The sequence below is a fragment of the Cyanistes caeruleus genome, chromosome 2, assembly GCF_971803275.1.
Source record: "Cyanistes caeruleus chromosome 2, bCyaCae1.hap1.1, whole genome shotgun sequence".
Lineage (NCBI taxonomy): Eukaryota > Metazoa > Chordata > Aves > Passeriformes > Paridae > Cyanistes > Cyanistes caeruleus.
Window position 1 is genome coordinate 40,923,050 of NC_141702.1, and position 10,702 is coordinate 40,933,751.

Here is a 10,702-nt window from a genome sequence, read left to right on the forward strand (position 1 = left end):
TGTCTTTTTGACAAATCCATTTACACTCTTGAACTAGAGTCTACTCCTCATCTTTCTTACTCTGGGAATAGAAGGGTAGTAAAATAAAAAACCAAAACAACAAACCACCAGCAAAAAAGAGGCTGTCTGGAAACTGGTTGTGGCATCTTGATCTTGTCTATTCCCAGCTTAAGGACAGATCAGAGCAGTCAACAAGCTTGTTCACCTTGGCCTTTCTGGCAGTGATTCTTCAGAAGCAAGATGGTTGTGAGCAGTCTGAAGCTTGGCAGCCTCAGAAGAGCAGCTAACTTGTCTAAGATTCACTGTGACCTTGCTGAATCTTGATTATCTTAGTGTATAGCAGCTGGGGGAAATTTGTGCTTCATCTTAACCCTTCTCATGCCAATCTCAGCTGCCAAAGACTTCAGACTGCATCTTGTTCTTTCAAACTACATTTATTAAACTGATACCTGCTATAGGCAGGGAAAAGGGAGGTGGGCAAGGGTTTGGAGAAAAAGGGCTCCAAACCCTATGGATTTTAGACAACATAAACAGAATAAGCCTGAAATTAAGGGAGCTGCACATTTAAAAAATTCTTTCTGCATAAGAGAAGATGCATCCTTTAGTATGAAGCAATGCCGTATGGTCTCCAATTAGAAAGAAATCAAAGAAAGGATTTAGATAAACTGCCCTTTCTAAACATTAATCATATTTGCATTTTTATTTTGCTTAGTATGACAAATCTTTTGAAGATCAAGGCCAAAACAGTAAAGATTTCAGGATACTGAGCGAATTAGGACTAACAAAATGACTAGATTTGCAGTCTGAACAAGGTATCACAGCCTATGCTTTGCCAAGATTTCTCTCTGGCAGAAGAAAATGAGTCCCGCATGTTTGCTGCTTGCAGTTGGTTCAGGAATAACACAAGAGCAGGCTAGACTCCCGAGTACACAATTATTTAGAGCTTAAAAGGTCAAAACACCCAACTGGCTACCGATAGCCAATGGAGATCATATGGCAAAAGTGCACTGAACTTCACAAAGGCACAATACTTTCTTAGAAGAGCAGCCAGGTTTGAGGCAGCCAGATTTCACATTAGTTTCGTTTTCCAGATGGACTTAAATCATGCAGAGATTGCAAGTAATCTAATCTTGAGAAGTCGAGGTCTACAGCCAGAGGGTGGGTACAATCACAGGGGTACATAAATTTTTAAATTATGTGGGTGATATTAAAATGAATCAGAACTATTTTCACTGTATGACTGCAACCTGCATATCAAAAAAACTCTCCCCATTTAAACCATAACAGAAAAAGGCAAACACACATCTATTCCTTGAACTGAAAATTATTTACTATTTATTATTAACTATTATTAATTATTAACTAATTATTTACTATTTATTATTATTAATTTCCTTTCCAGACATTTTTGCATCCTTCCCTTGTGAACTAAGGCTCAGTCACAAGTTTCAGTCTATGCACTGATCTCTCCCAATCACTTGGCTTTTATTTTGTGAATGCAGAAGAGAAGTGAAAGAAGGAGGAATAGGTTGGGTACCTGACATAAAGACAGATTATCAATAATTCAGGTAAGCAGATGACCTACAGAACTCTGCTCTCAAATTCTACATTATCCTTGTAAGGTCCAGCTATGAAGATCAGTTTTACAGCATCTCAGTTTCTCCTGTTTCCTCTGTAGATTCACTAACAATACATGTTATGAAGCACATAAAACATAGATAACAAAAAGAAAGGTTAGGGCAAATGGAGAAGTGGTGTGTTCAGGCAGCCTTATTTGCCTAAAATACTCCTTCCTGATTACTTTGAGTTTCTCCCTTCATAGCAATATTCAATTTTTTCTTTCTCTACCACTACTGTGAACATATTTTTCTATTTCAGTAAACACTGGCCCCAGAGCTTATTTGGTGAGCATGAGAATTGCTTGAACCCACGATAGTTGTAGGTAAATATATTTTAATGGGCAGGGTCAGTTGTCAAATTCAAGCTCTCTTCTTTTTCTCAAAATCCCACTGCTCTCCACCAGATATCAGTGTATACCTTCAGGGTCCCCTATAGTCTTTAGAAGTTTTTTTTCACTAAAGTTAAAGGAAAGATAACTTAAAATACATATATATTTATTTTATACCAAAAAAACATGCTGAAGGAAAATGAAATTCTGTCAGTAGGATATACCTGGTTGAGTCACTACCTTGTATCTTCAGAATGGCACAAACTAAAAGGAATTTACTTAAAATAAAAAAGAAGTAATTGATACAGAAAGTTGTAACTTAATTATGTTCACTCTCTTGAAAGGCTTAGCATGGGTATCAAACAACAGAAACAAAACAGCTGCAAACAAAATGGGTTTTACAAAGACCATTAACTCCTAATTCCCATCAGTCTTTTAAATAACAATATAACCAAAAAGATGGTAAAGTACAAAGTCTTTCTGTTGCTCTTTGTAATGTTGACTTGGAGTATTTCCCAAGCATTAATTGGAATATAATTTTATTAAAACATGAATATATATTACATCAATCTGTAAATCTGCCAATATACAATCAACTTTAATCTGTCTTGCTTGTTAATTGGAAGTTCATTAAAGAGCTTCTTTTTATAGCAAATATGTCACAGAAAAAAACTCCAAAGAAACAGTGTTGGAAAAATTCCTGTAGGGAATAACTCCTGATGCCCATATTCAGCCTGTTCTTGTAGACTACCAAAGACAAAAGCAAAGACACGTACTCCAAATTGTCCAGAGGGTCAGTTATCATCCTTCCCTTAGAGTGTTTCCAATATATAGCCTGAATTTTCTTATTTTAATTTAAGCCAAATGTTTCTGCCTTCTCTACCCATGTGTGACGTGGTTCAAGTTATTTTCTTTAATTTTAATTCTTCCTCAAGACTACTTTAGTATTTCCTCAGTGTTAATATGACCAAACCCACAGTGATTATCATTGCTGTATTGCAGACTGGCCCTCCTGGTTCATATCCTTTTTGAATGAAGGTAGTACTTCAGCTAAGCAGAGTGGAATGATTACCTAACATTCAGCATATCTTTGCTTTTTGTCCCAGTACCTCCTCTTAATTTTTTTTAATCAAGACTCACTTTCAACTCACAGTCCCCCACAATATCTTGATCATCTTCTGTGTAATTGGTGGCTTTTTTTCAGTACATTAGTCCTTCTGCTGTATTTTTTTTTCTTTTTTTTTCTTTTTTTTTTTCTAACCATGTTATTTTTCTGCTCATTTTTATTGAAATATATTCATTACTTTTTCAGCTCATCCCTCCAGCTTGTCAGGATTTTTTAAAACTTCTTATCCTAACCTCTAATGTACTTGCCATGATTTGTACATCATCTCCAAATTAGGCATTTTGACACCACCCCTCCAGACCAGAATATACAACAGAGCCTACCAGGCTCAGGACAGGTCTTGAGTCCCTTGCAAATTGCAAAACTGCAGTGGGCTCTTCCACTTTGACAATGAGGAGGCATTACTTACTTCAGTATGTTAATTCAGACAATTTTTCATTTTCATAACACTTAGAGTTAAAAAATCCTCTATATTAAGTGTAGTAACTTATTAGCTTAACTCCTTCAGATATGCTGACTCTCAGGTTTTCCTTGAGGGGAAATGAAAAAAATTGGGTAATATGAGAGTAGAGGTGCTCAGTAATCACAGAAAGACCAGAGAAAACTGGAAGACAGGATGCTCAGCAGTTCCCCAGCAGGACATGAGAAAGGTCTTGTGCTAGACATACACACAGGTTGCTGCTGAACATATGTTGAGGTGTTTCGTCATAGTGGTCACAAAACACTAAATATCACAGAACAGTAGGAAAAATAGATGGAAATGAGGCTTATATCTGGAAAATTAACTGTGAATACTTAAATGCTGCTGTTTATGTTGGTCTTTTTATCACTACTGCTCCTGAGAGCCTGCTCTAAATTAGACTGAAGGAACATATCTTAGGGGAATGTTATGAGCCAGCAACCTACTCTTATGCAAGGCTTGTTTTGCACTGGTTTAAATTTTAGCAGGGATTTATACTTTTTTCACATATTCTTGCAGCACTATTGGTATCAGTGAGAGTGCACAGATAGATATAATCATAAAATTTGGCAAAGATACAATCTGTCTAGAGTGCATAGAGCTGTGTGCAATATTTGAGTAGGTTGTGGCAGCCATATAGCCATTAGTTAATTATGATAGGGCATCATGTTGATGTGGTGACTGTGCTGCTTCCAGTTTTGGAAGTAGTTCAGAGGCCTCTACATCTGTGTCTGCAGCTGCAAGACCGTGTAGCTTGTTGCTGATAAAGCTTTGATTTGCTGAAAAAAACAAAATAGGGAAACTTCTGGTCATTCATCTTCAAAATTAATTTTCAAGGCTCTTCATTTTGTCCTTGTGTTTGGAGTCCGTGAAGAAAGCAAGATGGCGTAAGATGAAGGAAAATATTGCTTGCATATTGTAATTCCTTTGAGAGGCAAGATGCACTCAAAATTTCTTCTTGGTTTTGTATCAACTAAATTTTACTCTTAGATAGAAAAAAATTAGGAAGGCATAAGAGGAAGAACTAAAGCAGGCTGTCCACATGGATTCACCACACTTTTTTCTGCCTTGAGAATATAATCAGCAGACAGGAAGGATATGCTCAAAGTTTTTATCAATCTCTCTCCTTTATCTAGCTATAGAGATATACTTAGGAATAAAAAGATGTTTTTTTTTTTTATTTACCACAGGTGATAAATGAGCTCAGTTTCTAGATCACTATAGACTACATAAAGCCTCAAAGCAGTTCTCAAAAGTAGATAAAAGGCTTCTCAAACCTAATAAAAAGAGTTCCTAGCTGGAAATTAAATTCAATGAATATATAATTATGGGTTTTTTTGTTCTTTCTCAAATTCTGCTAGATTTTCTTCTTTTAAGGCTTTTAGCCTTATAATTTTTTCTGCATTTTAAGGTCAGAGTCTTATCAAGAAGAAGTAGTACTAGTTAACAGAACTTTTTCTTTCATGTTCTATTTAGCCACTTATGAACTATACAAACACCACAATCACTGGAAAAGAATCCTTTAAAATCCTTGAGAAAACATGATGTCAGAAAAAAACCCCTAAAAAGCAAGTAAATGAAATATCTCATTCAGAAATCTCACTTCCTGATAGTCTGTAATCTTATTCATTAATTAAAAATTAAAATAAAAACCTTCTGGTAAAACCACAGTTACTGGGTGATTAAATCAGTACTTTGCCAAAGCTCTAAAAGCCAGAAATACCTTTCTCTCTTTTAAATATTTGTGGATTTTCCTTATGAGCCACAGAAGTCTTTAGTCTAGGTAGGTCTTTTCCAAGATGCACAGAAATGTACAAAATTCTTTTTCACTATAGTCTTAAGGTCTCAAAACCATACAGGCAAACCTCTTCATATCCTGCCATTGTTGGAGGAAGCAGCACATTTCACTTACTGTCTCTGAATGGGTATTCTTCTTTTTTAAAGGTGGGCCAGAAAGACATACTTTTTGCATTCACCATTTTCTTGTACTCCCTGACACATATTGGGTACTGTATTGTTTTAAACCTGTAGTCTTTCCTAGGAGGGTGGTTGCATGCATTTAATTTCTTCTAGCAAAAAACCTGAAAACCTCATCTACCTACCTGGCACAAGAAGGGTTGTTCTGAGTCAAGCAAACTTGCAAACTATGCTATGTTTGTAAATGCTTTCTCCATCTTCCAGATGTTCATATCTTTGTGAGAGATCCTATGGAATATAAAAGCAGTTTCAGGGAAGTTTAAATTTTTGTACATCAGGAATTCTTTTCTTTTTTCTTTTTTCCCTTTTCCTTTTCCTTTTCCCTTCTCTTCTTTTCTTTTCATTAAGTTGTAAAGGACTACTTTCTATGGAGTTGCACTGGAAACCTGTGAGATTTGCTGATGTATGGCCTCATTTGACCAGCCTGGCTCTGTCTCCAGAGGTTGGAAAGTATGAGAGGAAAACCCAAGGAGCTGCAGACTTCCCCTCTTACAGAAAAGACATTTTTCAGGTAAGATAAATTTTTCTATATTGCCCAATAAATCGTAAGAAATGAAACTCAGTGGTTTTACTCCTGGAACTATTTGTAAATCAGTTATTTTAACTATTCAACCAGCTCTGCTGACTATTTAGTTTCCTGATACTGACATACCCTTAGGAAATTACAGGATACTGACCCAGTTTACACAGATGAAGTTAATTAATTCAAATACAACTCAAACAGGATAGTTGTACATGCCTGACAAATAAATCTTAACCAACTACCTTTCCAGCCCCTCCCTCACTAACCCTTACTCCCGATCCCTCTTTACTTCAGCCTGGAAAATAAGTTTTCCTGTCCATTATTTATTTTCTGTGGCTCAGCAGGCCTACATTTGGTATCCCACCCCAAACAGAAATCCATTCAAACATTAACAATAGATCACACCAGTTCTCAGTCTGCAGCAAGGGCAAGATTGAAAGTAGAGAAGCTGGGGATTACAATGTCCCCAGGAGTTTAAAAGAAAAGAAAAAAATAAGAAAAAAAAATTAGAAGAAACTCATATTCCTCTTTGATTAAAATACACTGAAGCTGCCTTGGACCAGGCTCAAAAAAAATCTGTCCTGTCTTTCCCACTTTGCTAGGGCTCCCAAGATCCCCTCCCTGTGCATTTTAACTCATTGCAGTTCTCAGCCTCAACAGAGCCCTCCTTGCTATGGCAGAGCAATGGCTGTGGGACCTGTCACTGGCCTTTCCTTGGTGTTCCTGTTTTCCAAGGCTTTGTCCTTCCCTGTATAATCAGGGACACCTTTTCTCACCCTCTTTGTACTCACCTGGGCAGATCACTTGATCTGTTCAAGAAAACACACCTGAAACACAGAATTGCTCTTTGACTTCTTTAGTTTAAGACCAGATTCAGATGCAACCTCCAGTTTACCACAAATGAGTTTCTATTGCTCTTGGCTGGGGTGAAGTTATTTTCCTTCCTAGTGATAACACACTCAAAGGATTAGGCTCTCTTGTCTGAAAACAGTAGTGTTTTGGGAATGCTTTATACTGAAAATTTTAAGAAGTTTTCCTGTTGTAAAGTTCTAGTACAAATGCTCAGGTTTCACAGCTGATCAGGATAATCTCAGAAGGGGAATGTGGCTAGCTTTAGACAGTAGGATGAGAACCACCAATCCACAGTCAAGTTTTACATTGAAAGAAATAAGACCAGTGGACTGCCTTGAAATAAAAACACACATGTATTTTTGTCACAAGTGAGATCATAATTGATCATAATTTTAGTTTGGGTTTGGGTAGAATTGGGTTTTCTCATTAAAAAGGAGGATTTGATAAATTCTAAAGCAGCACATAGAGGAATCAAAAGAAAGTTCCTATTTTTTTTGTTGGGGTTTTTTTTTGGGTTTTTTTTTGTTTTTTTTTTTTTTTAGCCAGGCTTTTATATATTGGAATATAACACTGCTTTACAAAGTAGAAGGCTGTTAACATATTCACCTTAAGGTCTCTGTTCTAGGAGTATGCTTGAACAAGGTGAGGTTAATCAAGCTAATTAGAGTGAACCCAGTATAATTTTCTCTTTCTTTTAGGTCAAGTGGACATGAAAAATAACCTATGTGGATTTCACAGCAAAGGTTTATGATTAAGGAGCTTGTTTTGAAGTGATTAATTTGTATTTGTAAATAAATATTTTAATTCACATATGACTTTATTTGTCAACAAACCTGCTAAAATAGAGTTGCTTAAAGGGCACGTAAATGTACAAAGACTGGACACAGGATTTTTAAAAGGTTTTAGATTTACTTTTTATTATTTTTAACAGTTGGTATCACAAGTGAACTAAACTGTACCCTTTTTTAAGAAAACAACTTGTTTTTAAAATAAAAGCACTCCAAAGAATAGGGACTGATGAAAGCTTATATATTAATTTATCTCTGTGACATAAAACCAGCTAACTTGATGACTATCTTGACAGACAAAACTGCTTAAGTTTGACAATTAACAATAGAATGTTAGTGGGAGCCAAAAGGCATGTTTATGCAGGAACTGATGTTAGGAATCCTAAATTTTGTGAGTCCTGCACCTGGGTCAGGGCAACCCCAGCATCAACACAGATGGGAGGATGAGGAAAGATTGAGGGCAGCCTTGCTGAGAAGGACTGGGATGTACTAGGGGGTACTAGGGGGTGAAAAGCTGGCTATGAGCCAGTAATGTGCACTTGTAGCTCACAATACCAGTTGTATCCTGGGCTTCATCAAAGAGGAGTGGCCAGCAGATCAAAGGAAGTGAATCTGCTCCTCTACTCTGACCTCCTGAGAAACCACCTGGAGAGCTGCATCCAGCTCTGGGGTTCTCAGCACATGAAAGACATGGACCTGTTGGATTGAGTCCAGGAGAGAGCCATGAAGACAGCCAGAGGGCTTGAGCACCTCTCCTGTGAAGGCTGAGCAAGCTGAGGCTGTTCAGCCTGGAGAAGAAAAGGCTCTGAGATGATGTTACTGCAACCTGCCAGCAGCCAAAAGGGGCCCACAAGAAAGATGGGGGTAAGCTTTTTAGTAGGGTCTGTAGCAACAGGACGAGGAGTAATGGTTTTAAACTAACAGAGGGAGATTCAGACTAGGTTTAAGTAAGAATTTTTTTTTACAATGAGGAGGGTGAAACACAAGAATGCATTGCCTGGAGAGGGAGTAGATGCCACATCCCTGAACACATTCAGGGCCACGTCGGACAGGACTTTGAGCAACCTGGTCTAGTGGAAGATGCCCCTGCTCATGGCAGAGGGGTTGGACTAGATAACCTTGTAAGGTTTCTCCCAGCCCAAATTATTTCATGATTCTATGAAATTTTGTCTATTGATGAATATCATAAGACATTATAATCTGAGAAAAGTGATTAATATATCCACATTTTTATATATGTATTTCTGCTCTTAAATTATCTCTTATTTTTATTACAAGGGGATGTAAGTTCCAGATGTTGATTTCCCTGTTCTTCAAATACCATCCCAAAACTGGCTATTAGGCTTACACAAGGTCAGCAACATTCAGCAGGAGGATGCTCTGAGATCAGTTGTGTGTCATAGAGCCTTTGCCCTGCCATCTGTCTGGGTCCATCTGTTGCCTCTAAATTGCAAACTTGCTAGGATGGGAATGTGACTCTTATTCTGTGGTCACAAATTTCTCTTCCTCAGCCTTGCCTGGACTGCAAGCACAAAAGTAGTATTAATGACAATAATAAAAAGTGAAATGTTGCTGCTGTGTGTCTGTGAGTATTCATGGTGGTTTTTTTTGGTTTTTTTTTATCTTCCTGAGAGGGGAGAGAGCGCATATTTTAGCAAGTGAAGTCAACTAATCTGTTTTCACAGAACAGTTATTCTTTTGATGCACCTGGAAACTAGCCCATGGCTCCCACTGGTGAGGGGAACCACTTAGCTAATTCCCCAGTGAAATGGGTTGCTGGAGTGCCTTATGCTTTGTCAAAACCACAAATTTTGACTTCAGTGTGCCCTCCATAACAAACACTGGCTGTCTCCTGAGAGAGGTGCTCCCCCTCCTATTGCAGTGGGCAGGTACCCTGGGGACAAGTCAGGGAGCAGAAGAGATGGATGAGAAAGGAGTTGAGCTCCAGTGTGAGTGGTGGATGTGGAAGAAGCTCTAAAAATGATACCTGTAAATTGATTTCACTCAAGGCAATAATATGATGACAGTTAACATCCATGAGGATTTCTCTTTCTGGCTTCATTTTGGTCTCAAATAAAGGACAGGTCAGAACAATGATGGAATTGTGCTGAGTGTAGCTAAGGAAGAATTTTCTTTCCCTGCAAGATCTATGTAGTGTCAGAGACTTTGCATCATTTTACAGTTAATAAATTACAGTTAATACCTCTGAACTTTAGTATAAATTTATTTGTATATGTTTTATACTACACATACATAAACATAATCACGTCTGTAAAAATGCAAAAATGAAGGTTTTGGTACACATACTTTGATAATTATAACTTTTTAATTCTAATTTTGCCTTTGCTTTTCATCACTGATCAATGTGTGTAGCAAAGGCAGGTCACTGGAGAGGGGAAGATCACATTGCAAATCCACAAGCCTTTTCCTCCCTTCACTCTGTAGGTTTCCTCAGTAGTGATACTTTCAATCCCATCAAGCCATATACAATTCTTGGCAGGTCTGTGCCTGTTTCCTATGGAGACTTGCAGCCTAAATACTGCTGGGAGGAGACTTTACCATGATACATGAATACCATGTTAAGAAGAGATCAAGAGCTAAGTCTCTTTGTGATTTGCAAATGTATTTGACACCAGGAGAAGCATCAATTACTCTCCAATTTTTGTAGGTGAGAAGACTGCAAATGCATTTCCTTGCCTGAGAAACTATCTTGCCAGTCCATTTAGGGAAAAGAGTTATACATTCTATATCTCTTAAAATTAACTGCCATGATTTCAGTTTTTGACTGTGGATATTTTCAAGGTGTTTAGAAGTTATGGAGTGAAATTTGTTGATAAAAGCTAGTAAATAATTCCAAGTAATGCTGGGTTAAAGAAGCTGCCAGGTACCACCAGCAAGAAGAAAAGATTGAGATTAGTTTAATTAATTTAGTGCAGATGATATGTCAATCCAGGTATAGTTTTCAAAGTGTAAAACCATTCTGTTTGTAACTCTGCCAAATACAGACAGATAAGTGAAAATAATATAT

General features: G+C 37.4%; 1 long non-coding RNA gene across 1 annotated transcript; it reads left to right on the forward strand.

The window, feature by feature from the left end:
• The first annotated feature begins 1,406 nt into the window (after window positions 1-1,406).
• Window positions 1,407-7,694, forward strand: LOC147654750 (uncharacterized). The gene is made up of 3 exons (XR_015282526.1): window positions 1,407-1,568; window positions 5,860-6,022; window positions 7,585-7,694. It is a non-coding gene; the product is annotated as an uncharacterized LOC147654750 (long non-coding RNA).
• Window positions 7,695-10,702: the final 3,008 nt, after the last annotated feature.